The following is a 9,183-nucleotide window of genomic DNA, read 5'->3' as shown; positions in this document are numbered from 1 at the left end:
AAATGCTCCAGGGATATTATATAATAGCAATTTGGTTGTTCCGGCTTTGCCATGAAACTTTTTTTATTATAGTTCACTCATATCTGTAACTTGAACGCTAGCTTTGAAGCCCCTCGGATGTGCGTTCAGAAGCAAGTCCCACTGAGTTCAATGGAGCTTAATCCTGTATGTGTATGCATATGCAGAATCAAGTATACCCTTAAGCAGGATGAGTGAACACCTTTTACAGGAAGCGCAAGGATTTCTAGTCCACAGAAAACGCCTATGACACAACACAACCCACAACGTAAAGGTGTTGTTGTTTTTTATTGCTGATCACTGTTCAAACAAGAGAATCCAGTGCTTGATTGATACCGGTTAGGTGACACAACTCTTCCTCAAGGGCAACCCCAGGAGGCCAGCCTGTGCGCGCTGACCCGGGAGTGCCCGCACTGAACTGAGTGCAAACACGTTCGTCGGAACGGGCTGCACGTGAACACGGGAAGAGCAGTGCGATCGTGCCTGCGCTCGTGTACACGAGACCCGAGCGGGCTTACTCTGCACTTCGGCAGCCTTGTATAGGGAGGATTTTTATGTTTGACCATGTTTTATGTTGGAAGCCGCCCAGAGTGGATGATGATGATGATAATAATAATAATAATATCAGTCTCCAGCTGGGATTCTTCCCAAGCAAGCAAGCCGCCCAAGCGAAACTAAGGGCGGACCCAGCTGTCGGCGGCGCGTCTCGAGACCGAGCTCCTCCGCAAGAAAAGCGACGGGCATCCCCGCACTCGCCGCCGGCCTTTTCCCGGCAGGGGACTCGATCCCAGCTCTGCTCCCGCCCTGAGAGGAAGTCGACGCTCTCCCCTCCCCGACGCCTCACGTCTTCAGCCGTCACGGCGCGAGGGCGGGGTTTGAGCGGCGGCTCTTTCCTCGCCTCTCTCCGATTGGCTGGCGCGGCTCTAGGCCCATTTCGGATCGCGCGCGAGAGCGTCGGGGTTGGCTGGCCGGCGGCAGCTGGGTCACCGGTCTCCGATTGGCTGCCCGCGGGGTGGGCAAAGCGGGCGCGGGATTGGCCCGGGCGCGCCGTCACGTGAGCCAGGCGGGGCCGGCGACGGGCGTATTGTGGTGGAGGGGCTCCGCTTGTCAGGTAGGTGGAAGATGATGGGGATGAGGAGAAGAAGGGGAATAAGAATAAGGGGAATAAGAATAGTGGCGGCGGCGGCGGGTGCGCGCGCGGGGCCGCCTGTCCTTCGGGTGGGGCTGGTGCTGCGGCCGGCGGGTGGCAGGGGCCTGAGGCGAGGGGACTGGAACCGGGGTCGTGAGGGGGTGCCTAGGCCTGAGGTGGGGGGGGGCGCTTTCAAAAGGGCGAGAGGGAGGAAGCAAGGAGGACGTGGTGGTGTTGCTCCTCCTCCTCCTTTTCCTTGGGCTCGTTTGTTTTGGGAGGTTGGGGGGCGGGTCCCTCGTAGGTGCCTCACCCGCCTCCGCGGGGCGTGTTTCTCTCAGGCACCCCACGCCCCGCCGCGGGTGGGTTTCGCCCTTCCTTTGCCTCGCCTTCTGGTGGGGCGCCTGACCCCTGGGCGAAGGAAGTGCCGGGAACAATGAAGCTCCGGGGTTGGGTTTCCAGGCTGTCAGCGGCCGCAGGGGCGGAGCCGGCGACAGGGGGGCAGCAGCCCTGTGGGGCAGACTGGCACCTCAGACTCGGAGGTGGAGGAGGCGCGCCCCACTCCCCCCACCCGCCGGGCCCGACCAGTGCTCTCTGCTATGGGTCATGCAAAGGGCAGCACCCTCTCCTCCTGCGGCGGCTGCAGGAAAGAGCACCGGGAAGTGCCCGCTTGGCATTTGAGTGGGTCTTTTCTCTCTCTTGCCGGAGTGAACAAGTGAAGGCATAGTGGGAAGACGTGGTGGGCCTGAATTGCAAGAAGGTAGAGCTGGGCCTTGCAAGAGCAGCAGCTTCTTCTGCTCATTTGCTTATGCTCTGTAATGTGGAGGCCTGAAAGATTCCTTTCCCCTCTTGCTTTCTCTTAATAGCTGACCTTAGAAAGCAAAGCGGAGATGTGAAAGTGAGTGGTGTTTAGCCCATTAAAGGCAGTGCTGGTAGGCATCTGAGTAGAAGTGATGGTCATTTCCATTTACAGTGGTACCTTGGGTTACAGATGCTTCAGGTTACAGGCGCTTCAGGTTACAGACTCTGTTAACACAGAAATAGTATCTCGGGTTAAGAACTTTGCTTCAAAATGAGAACAGAAATCGTGTGGTGGCTGCAGGAGGCCCCATTAGCTAAACTGGTACCTCAGGTTAAGAACAGTTTCAGGTTAAGAACGGACCTCCAGAACGAATTAAGTTCTTAACCCGAGGTACCACTTTACTAGCTCTGCGTAGCCCTTCCTGTGCCCATTTGCCACTGCTCTGTCACCCAAACAGTAAGAACCAGTGAGTGATCTGGAGCAGCATTCCGTCTTACTTGCTGTGCTACTAGTTGGGGATGGAAGCAATCGGGCAGGGGTAGTTATTTCTTCCCTTCTTTTGCTTTCTGTGCTTCCCCGGCACTTAGTTCTTTCTGTACTACCTGAAAGGAATGCACAGAAATGTGAGAGGAGCTACTGCTACATGCTTCTACCTGCTTTTTCCCTAGGGATCATTCAGCCTGTCTGAGAGACATCTGAGTGAGCAGAACCTGCTGCTGTCCCTACTCAGTTGCCTTTTAGCATTACTCTAGGCCCTCTGCACAATCTCTGCTGTTGAACCACCAAGAATGAGGACACAGGTGACTAAAATGGTGAGGCAGTTGATTCTTGTGTAGTCTCTGCCTACTTGTGCTTTTCGGCTAGGGACTGTGATAGTATAGATCAACACAAATGCAAGTGGGTTGTGGTGGCCCTACTGTCTTCTGGGCAGTTCTGTATAGCCCCTGTCCCGTCCCCCCAAATGTTTCCCTTAGAGCAGGCATGGCCACACTTGGTCCAACAGCTGTTTTGGGACTACAGTTCCCATCATCCTGACCACTGGTCCTGTTAGCTAGGGATGATGGGAGTTTTAGTCTCAAAACAGCTGGAGGGCCAAGTTTGTCCATGCCTGCCTTAGAGAGTGCATGTAACCTGTGCCTACTAGTTTGCTTTGCGCTGGCTAGTGGGTGAGCAGGTGGGAGGGGGGGGTCCCCAAAATGTGTGTTGCTTAAGGGCTGCCCAGAACTTGGGATGGAACCTGAGAAGGGGTTAAGAGTAATTCCCTAAGTTGGGACTGGCAGGTCGGACTCTAAGGCACTTTTGGGGTTACTTGGCCTTCCACCCAGCAATGAACACTTACCCCTGTTTATCATATGGACTATGGGATTCCTAAGTGTGCTTACCTCCTTCCAGAGATGGTGACAGGGTTTCATCAATGTGAAAGATAAGGCTTCACTTCACTAGTCAAAATTTGGTGTGCTGATCAGAGGAACTCAGGGAGGCTGGCGGGGAGAGATGAAAAAACATTTTCCTGGTTCTGTGATTCAATACTGTGAATATAATTACTTTTATTTTACTTATTTATTAACTTTGTATACCACCCTTCATCCATAGATCTCAGGGTGGTTCACAACATAAAAATATTAAATACACAAAATCCATAATAAAAAAGAACAAAAACAAACCAATAATTCCTCCCTTCCACAACATGTTTTAAAGGGTGTTGGGTGTTAATCAGCCAAAGGCTTGCTTGAAGGGAAACGTTTTCATCTGAACTCTAAAGGCATATAGTGAAGGCATCAGCCGAACCTATCTGTGGAGAGCTTTCCACAAATGGGGAACCACTGAAGAGAAATCCCATTCTTGTGTTGCCACCCTCCGGGCCTCTTGTGGAGGAGCACATGAAGAAGGGCCTCAGAAGATGATCTCAGGGTTCATATAGGGAGAGGTGTTCTGTAAGGTATTGGAGTCCTGAGCCAACTTTTGCTTGTACACAGTAGTGGAAGAGTGGAACTCTTACTCAGGCTTCTTAGAGCTATAGAAAGAGGCTGTTGAAGGTAATGTACTTTTACACAAGGAGGTAGTAGAACACTTTATATATATTTTATTTTTATTACTTATTCAATTTTAGCAGTGGTCCTGGCAGAAACAAGTTCCTTGTTTTGTCCTTGAGTTTTATAATTTGGAGGAATGGGACCCATCTCTGGTAGGACTTACCAGTTGGCTCTATTGGTTTATAATGTAGTTTTCTTTTTTGGTAGTGTCACAGAAGACTAGTGGCACAAAGAAAACTAGTTAAACAGGTAGAGTAGGTTTTTTATCTAGTTGCAATTCTATTTGTGCTTCAGTGCCTTTCTGTTGCTGTCTTCAGAGTGTCGTATAGAAACAATTTGAATCATAAATGATTACTTAAAATATCAAGTGGTTAACTTCTGCGACGAACACGTTGCTGTCAAAGCAATAAAATGTTTTAACTTGTTAAATGTGTTTTTATGCAGAGTGGGTTAAAATCAATGTTGGGTCACTGCTGTCTGAAACCCCTAAGAGCTGCTACCAGTCAAACAAAACTAACTTATAGGGACTGGTGGTCCGACTCATAAAGCTTCCTATGTTACCAGTACTCCCCCCACATGGAATTCTTTCTGCACCTGGATATGTAAAAGAAAACGCCTTGATACATAAAAGTAAACCACAGAAAGCTTAGCTTCTGCTGACAAACTTGGGTTGGTCTGTCATTGCTTGAAACAGCAATTTGGGTTGGTTGACTGCTTATCAGTTTGTAAAAGAAATGGAGCCACCCAAAAAACAAAGTAGTCATTTCTGAATACTTGGGTGACTCCCTAGAAATGCAAACATGGGCCTTTGAAAATTGAAGTGAAAATACCTTTTAAAACAGTGGTGGAAAATTTGTGGTCTTTCAGATGTTTGACTACCACTGCTGTTGTTCCAGACCATTGGCCATGCTTGCTGGGCCTGATGGGAGTTTGAATCCAGCATCACCTGGAGGACCACAGCTTCTTTCCCCTGCTCTAAATCAACCTGACAGATGGTGTTGAGATGCAGAAGCCAATATCACCAGTTGATGTCAATATTCTGTAATATATTTGCCACCATAGTCTATTCCAAAAGTCTTTAGAGTTAATTTAAAACCAGAACAATAATGTTAAGATGGGGTAAAAATCAGAGTCTCTGATTACTGAGTCCAAAGCATTAACCTGGTCCTTAAGATAATTTCCTATCCCCATTTGCCATGAGGTGTGTTAGATGTTAGGCTCTGGGGGTATTCATTCTACTGATTCCCAGGATGGGGGCACTTTGGATACCAAACCAAGAAACACCAGGACTTGTTAGATCAGAATGACAGTGAGATTGAACAGATTATTGACAAGACAAGGAAGGCCTTTCAGATCTGGCAAAGAGATAGAAACTGCGCCACTAATAAAAAAACCCTATGCCAACACTAAGGATAAGGTTTAAAGAAGAACCAGAGAGTTAAAGGACACCTGCTGGATAAAAAAAACCTTCAAGAGATCCAGCACTTAGCTGACATTCAGTGTGCACAGAGTTTCTTTAAAGCCACAAAGACCATCTCTGGGCCAATAAACCATGGCATATGCCCCCCCTTATGTTCAACAGATAGTACCACACTTCTGAAAGATAAAGAAGTTATTGCATTGCGCTGGAAAGAACATTACCAGCATTTCCTTAACTGCAACTCCCCTGTAGCTGCTGAGGTCCTCACAAATTCTTCAAAAACATTAGAGATGAGCTTGCAGTATCTCCAAATCTGGGAGAGAGAGTTGTGTACAGCTATTAACCAAATGAAAAACAACAGAGCCAGCAGACCTGATGGGATACCTGCCGAAGTCTTCAAAGTGAGTGGAATTGAACTTAACCAACAGCTTCACAAACTCATTAAAAAAATCTGGGAGAGAGGGGCGATCCCAGCGGACTTTAGGGATACCAAAATTATCAATCTCTCTTAAAAAGGTGATAGAATGGAGTGCAAAAACTATTGAGGCAATTCTTTATTAGCTGTGACCTGCAATATTCTTGCAAGGATCTTAACAAACTGTCTCCTAACAATATCTGAGGCTACCCTTCCTCAATGGTTTTTTATGTTCTTGGGGGGGGGGGTGACAGTGGACATGATTTATACTGCTTGACAGCTTCAAGAAAAATGCAGAGAGCAAAACCAACCCCTGTATATAGCATTAATTGACCTGACTAAGGTCTTTGACACTAAAACAAAATGCCCTGTGGACTATCCTTCTGAAAATTGGCTGCCCAGATAAATTTGTAAACATCCTTTGGCTTCTCCATGATAATATGACAGCAACAATCACAGATTACAATGGATCTCAAAGTGAACCATTCACAGTGGGATCAGGTGTTAAATAGGGTTGTGTTATCGCCCCAACTCTCCTTTGATTAGGTGACAGCCACGGTTTCTTTTCAGCCAAAACTCACAGGAACTGAGTTCTGGCACCTCTCAGACGGGCACTATTGCCATTATAAGAGAACAAGGGAGGTGCTCATGGTGAGCTCTAGCACCTCTTTTTCTAGAAAAATAGCACTGGTTACAGTCAAACCTCGTTTGTCGAATGTAACCCGTTTCAGAAGAAAGTTCAACTTCTGAAACTTTTGACAACCGAGGCGCGGCTTCCGATTGGTTGCAAGAGCTTCTTGTACTCAAGCAGAAGCAGTGTCGAATGTCCGGGTTCTGAAAAACGTTCGAAAACCGGACCATTTACTTCTGGGTTTTTGGTGTTTAGGAGCCAAAACGTTTGAAAACAGAGCCGTTTGAGAACCAAGGTTTGACTGTACAACCAAAGGAATTGTAATTTCATATTATTAAAATTGTTGCAAACTGCAGTCTGCAACTCCTCTTCCCTTTGTGTGGATTAAGCAGTGGTGCTCTGTCTCCAGTAGATCAAGGCCCTTCACATTATAGCTCACCAGTGGCTTATATCATATCTCTGTGCTTGTGTGGGGAGCACTGACCCTGCAAACTATGGCAATAATGAGGGCCTTCAGTTGACTTCAAGTAGCTGGGGTTTTTTTGCCCTGGGTGAAGGCTCCCAGCCTGTGTGTGTGTACATAAATGTGCATACAGGATGCCAAACTGGGTCTTTGACCCAGGTGAAATAAAGCCTAGTTTCACCCCTGGTTTTAATGTCTCTTTAGTCTCTGTGTCTGTAAAGATATCAGGCACATGATAGATCGGAAGATGACAAAGCTTACTGAGTGAAACTTCTCTTGTACTTTTGTGTAGATACCATTCATGGTTGCTTTATCCACTATTCCTAAACATCAGTTCCATTATTTCCTTCAAAATATGTAATGTTAAGCCTATGAGCTTGTTAGGGCAGTTCAAGGTGCCCTTTGCTTCTCACATCATAGTTTGAAGCTGGTGTATGTTCCCAGCTTTAGCTGAAGCAGGTAACTAGTTTCCTGGTTTGAATGAAATGGGGAAATTTTGGTTTAATTAGAGACTTCCTGGTTTAATTGTGGCTTGTGAGAAGGGAGGAGCAAAGGAACTGCATGCACAGACAAAAGGTTATTTCATATCTCTGCTTCTAAGCTAAGGCTGTATCTGCACTATACATTTAAAGCAGTATCATACCATTTCAAACAGTCATGGTGTCTGCCAAAGACTCCTGGGAACTGTAGTTTGTTAAGGGTGCTGATTAATTTAGTATCATCAGCAAACTAGGACACCTAACTTGTCCTATTGTTTATGAGCAAGTTAAAAAGCACAGCTCCCAATACTGATGCTTGTGGGACTCCACATTCTACTTCCCTCCATTTGGAGATCTGCCCATTTATTCCTATTCTGTTTCCTGATGCTTAACCAATTCTTGATCCACAGAGGACCTTTTCTCTATTTTAAACCATATTTTATTGATTTTCAAATATAGCAGAACTAAATAAACAATAATATCATTACCAACCTAACCCCTCTCCCTGAAGTAGAGATAGCATTAAAGAATAGCACTTTGGAATTAACAGCTAAATTGATGCCATAAAACGAGAATAAATCAAACAAATGTATTATTCCACATTGCCTCTTATTTCATGGACCTCTCCTCTTATTTCATGACTTAGGTTTAGACAGGAATCTAGTGAGGTACCTCGTCAAATTTTTTTTGGAAGTTTCAAGTATCCATCCCTATCCATATACTTGTTGACGCTTTCAAAGAACTCTGATAATGGGACTTTTATTTGATCATACAACCTTACAACATCTATATCCAGTACATTGTTGATCTGTACAGTGCTGTGATAGTGCTCCATTATGCATCTGGATCATAAAAGGCACAGTGACTCCACAACAGCAGCATAGAGGCTTGAATTGAAATGGGGTCTTCTACTCAGGGAATGCTCCTACTGAAAGAAGCAAAGTCAGGATCCATGCCAAGTAGTCTATAAAAGCAATAGCAGGCAGTTTTTATAGACTATCATAGTTTGGCATTTCAAACTTCTGACTTAGTTGTTGAGGATGTAATAACGGTATTCTAGAGTACATTATGTATATTGATGGCTGCTTATGTTGACTGACTGCTACACCCAAATTGTGAGCAAGAGAACAGTTACACCTATAGCATTTTTAATGTATAAGATGATGCTTTATTAGTTAGCAGTTTATTCATGCCACTTCATCTAGGAAAAATATGAGTGACTAGAAGAGATTATGACAAGAAACCCTACGTTAGAACTTTAAATATAGGGCAGTTTATATGCATAGTCAAATCTGAATTATTAGAAGCCAGGTGGCATAAAACTGAGAATAGAAGAGTGTGTTCTTGAGTATTGGCAAAAAATGTGCCTTTGTCCTTATCTGTCACTATAGTAATTAAAAAAATTAATTCATAATTTTGTAGAATTGTAGTAATCCACTGTTTTGGTCATATGTAATAGGGGTTAATTTTTCCAGTAATACTTGAAGTCTAATTGTTCAGACACTATTTTGTTTTATTATTCATTGAAGCAAACCTTTTCATTTGTTGCTGCCATTTCTGTTTTGTGCAGTTGCAAGTGGCAACTAAATCTATCTTTGTTGACATCAGGAAGAATGAAATGTTTTATTTGTTCTGGGTTAATAATCACAATACTGTGTTATACAAAGTATTCTAACCATAAGAGGAATCTGGTGATCACAAAGAAGTTCAAATACTGCTAACCATAAAAACAATGCAATATCATGAGTCGTTAAAACACGCGATTCTATTGTCAGTACAGATAAATTGGGTGATAG

The 9,183-nt window shown here is 45.1% G+C and overlaps 1 protein-coding gene across 4 annotated transcripts in view; it reads left to right on the top strand.

Moving 5' to 3' along the window:
• The first annotated feature begins 1,033 nt into the window (after window positions 1-1,033).
• FER (FER tyrosine kinase) overlaps window positions 1,034-9,183 on the top strand; it is a 141,335-nt gene continuing 133,185 nt past the window's right edge. For 2 of the 4 annotated variants that reach the window (XM_081930540.1, XM_081930539.1), the window contains exon 1: window positions 1,034-1,129. The gene's annotated coding sequence lies outside the window, so the exon portion shown is untranslated. The remainder of the gene's footprint in view (window positions 1,130-9,183) is intronic. The other 2 variants (XM_081930537.1, XM_081930538.1) reach the window with 2 other exon arrangements.

This window comes from Podarcis melisellensis (genome assembly GCF_964234715.1).
Source record: "Podarcis melisellensis genome assembly, chromosome: 11".
Classification (NCBI taxonomy): Eukaryota; Metazoa; Chordata; class Lepidosauria; order Squamata; family Lacertidae; genus Podarcis; species Podarcis melisellensis.
The sequence above is the reverse complement of the archived record's forward strand: the minus strand, read 5'-3'. Positions and strand labels throughout refer to the sequence as shown.